Source organism: Microtus ochrogaster, chromosome 4 (genome assembly GCF_000317375.1).
Source record: "Microtus ochrogaster isolate Prairie Vole_2 chromosome 4, MicOch1.0, whole genome shotgun sequence".
Taxonomy (NCBI): Eukaryota; Metazoa; Chordata; class Mammalia; order Rodentia; family Cricetidae; genus Microtus; species Microtus ochrogaster.
The window spans coordinates 71,512,072-71,515,452 of record NC_022011.1 but is presented as its reverse complement, the minus strand read 5'-3'; the positions used below and the strand labels follow the sequence as shown (position 1 = coordinate 71,515,452).

General features: G+C 41.4%; 1 protein-coding gene across 8 annotated transcripts in view; it reads left to right on the top strand.

Moving 5' to 3' along the window:
* Positions 1-3,381, top strand: part of Baz2b (bromodomain adjacent to zinc finger domain 2B) — a 210,405-nt gene that overhangs the window by 45,941 nt on the left and 161,083 nt on the right. For all 8 annotated transcript variants that reach the window (XM_026789343.1, XM_026789353.1, XM_026789346.1 and 5 more), the window contains exon 2: positions 2,910-2,952. The gene's annotated coding sequence lies outside the window, so the exon portion shown is untranslated. The remainder of the gene's footprint in view (positions 1-2,909; positions 2,953-3,381) is intronic.

The following is a 3,381-nucleotide window of genomic DNA, read 5'->3' as shown; positions in this document are numbered from 1 at the left end:
AGGTTTTAAGCGTACTTGCAGCTCTTGCAGAGGACCTGGGTTCAGTTCCCAGCACCCAATGTGGTGGTTCAGGACTGCCCCAGAGTCCCTTTCTGTCCTCAGTGGGTATCAGGCATGCGCATGGTACACATACCTCCATACATGCAGGTACTTACACATGTGGAGGCCAGCCATGATGATCTAAGTCTGGGTAGGTCACCCAAAGGAAGTTCTTTCCTTCCAACCATTATCACCTGGGAGTCTGGCCGTCGATGAATTTAAATGGAGTCTGGAATCTCGATAGTTTACCCTGAGACATTGCCTGGGTGCGAGAGGAACCACAGACTGAGATTGCTTGACCTCCACCCAAGAGCAGACCATTCAAAGGAAATGTCTGGCATTCCAACTACTGTGGATAGGATCACCTGCCAGAACACACTCAACAGGACACCCCTAGACAGACGTCAACCAATCAGAGGTCCTGAACTTCAGAAACTCCTCACCCCCCCCCCACCTTTACTGCTATAAAAACCCAATTATAATTGAGCTCAGGGCTTTCCAGTTATTCCAATATGTTGAACATGCCGAGAGACCGAGTTTACAAGCTTGATTAAAATAAAGGCTCTTTGCTTTTACATACGGGACTCAGTCTCCTTTGTTGGCTTTTGTGGGGACCCCACAGATTTGGGCATAACACATATACATATAAAATAAAAATAAATGAAAATTAAAAAGATAATTCCTTTTCTCCAGATTTGGGACTATTTTACTGAAGTAAATATTCTTCAAAAAGCCCCCACAGAACTGGAGGTGCTCCTCTCTGTTCTTCTGGAGCTTGAGCTCAGTGCCTTGTATTTTTATTGAGCGTATACTCAATGAACTTGCTTTCACTCTCTAAAGAGAACTAAAACTGCAAATATTTAAGAGCATCATTTTAATTTGGTACTTGTATGGCATTAATAGATTCAGCGATGCATTTTTACTATTATTCTGAAATAAGGGATTATTTTGATCAGTTCTGCTATTTAGATTTGGATCATATATACGTGTCAGGCAAACGTTTATGAAGATTCCCCAAAGATATCTTCAGCCATGGTTTTCTTAATTTATTTTGTCTAATTTTGTCTTATGTGCATTGGTGTTTTGCCTGCGTGTATGTCTGTGTGAGGGTGTCAGGTCCCCTAGAACTGGAACTACAGACAGTTAGGTGTGAGCTGCCCTGTGGGTGCCGAGAATCGAACTCAGGTCCTCTGGAAGTGCTCTTAACCAGAGCCACTTCTCCAACCCCACAGCCATCTCCAACCCTGGTTTTCTTTCTTTTTTTCTTTCTTTCTTTTCTGTTTATTTATTATGTATACAATATTCTATCTGTGTGTATGTCTGCAGGCCAGAAGAGGGCACTAGACCTCATTTCAGATGGTTGTGAGCCACCATGTGGTTGCTGGGAATTGAACTCAGGACCTTTGGAAGAGCAGGCAATGCTCTTAACCACTGAGCCATTTCTCCAGCCCCTGTTTTGTTTTGTTTTGTTTTGTTTTTTTAGTTTTTCTAGACAGGGTTTCTCTGTAGCTTTGGAGCCTGTCCTGGCACTAGCTCTTGTAGACCAGGCTGGCCTCGAACTCACAGCAAGAGAAGGCAAATGAAAACATTTCATTTAACAGTCAGAAGTGAGTGCTGAGCACACACTATGTCTCAGAAAGGAAGGAAGGAAGGAAGGAAGGAAGGAAGGAAGGAAGGAAGGAAGGAAGGAAGGAAGGAAGGAAGACGAAAAAGAAGACATAAAGAAAAAAGGGAAGGAAGGAAGAAGTAAAAGGGGTTTGAGGTCAGAGTCTTCTCCTGCCAATTGGGTATTGAACTGAGGTCTCAGGCTTGGCAACAGCATCTTTACTCATGAGCCATTGAGCAGTCCCTTGAACTAGTAGGATAGCAATGATAGGTTTTGTGTTAAAGACAACGAGGAAAAGGAACAGGATGAATTGTGTGAAAGTGTAAGGACAAAGGCCACTCCCTTCTGTTGAGCCAGTTCACGTAATCTGCTGCAAGCTCCTCCATGAGTGTGTAATGAAGATAACACATCTTTTGCTTCTTTGAAGGGATTATTATGAGGATTTGTTAAAACAACACATGAAAGCTATTAACCTTAGAACACTGACAGTGTGTTGTTTTTTTTTAATACTAAAGCATTTAAGAGATGTCTTAAATAAAGCCTTTTTAATGAAGGAGTTTCTAGAAGGTCAGATTTCTTGGATAAGTGTAAGTCATTAATAGCTTAAGAAGTGACTTAGTGTACAGGTTCCCTTGGGTTCATGGCTTAACACTGGATCTGTCCCAAAGATATCCTTAATCTATGGTAAGGATTAGGTGTGTAGCAATTTCCCCTGTTTTCAGTAAATGACATTTTGACAGTAGCTAAGGCTGCTAATTATAAAGTATTTACAATCAGTCCCCCATTGTGATATAGTTAAGACACAGTGATTCTTTCCTTCTTAAATATCTGGAAATAAACAAGACTTGTAACCCAAATACCCTATAATTTATTTTTTTCTTTTTTTGGTTTTTCGAGACAGGGTTTCTCTGTGGCTTTGGAGCCTGTCCTGGAACTAGGTCTGTAGACCAGGCTGGTCTGGAACTCACAGAGATCCGCCTGCCTCTGCCTCCCGAGTGCTGGGATTAAAGGCGTGCGCCACCATCGCCCGCTCTATAATTTATTTTTAAGCATAAAGTGTTGCTGATTATGAACACGCCCACCCTGGCATACTTATATAAGTGTCAGACATTTTGTGTGTATTTCTGCCTTGCCCGTTTTGTGCTTCCTTCACTTTAGGTTACTGTGGGGAGAACAGAGACAAAGTCCTAAAGAAACTGTTTCTGAAGTTACTTACTCAAGTGAGATTCAGCTGGTTGCTAATTCTGTTTTCTTCCTGTTGCAGGTTTCTCAACAGTGATGTCACAAGATTGACCACATTGATCACAGTAAGACCAAAATGACTGTTCAGCTTCAAAGGACGAGTTGTTTTCTCAGAGAATAGGAATTGAATTAGGAGATATTCATGGCATAAAACTATTATAATTTCTCCCACCAGCCAGTTGAATGTTTAGATATTCAGTGACTCATATTTCATATTTCTAGTTACTTAATACTTGTAAAATGCCTTAAAGGGCTTTAAATTGAAAATTTAATTTATAGCTAAAATTATTATATACATATTTCACTGTGAATCATGCTGTCATCTTTTTTCATTTTGTTTTTACCAAAATGTGGCAAAGATTTAAGATTATTCCAGCCGGGCGGTGGTGGCGCACGCCTTTAATCCCAGCACTCGGGAGGCAGAGGCAGGCGGATCTCTGTGAGTTCGAGACCAACCTGGTCTTTTCCTGCCCAGGTGTAGGCCAGTCAGCTCT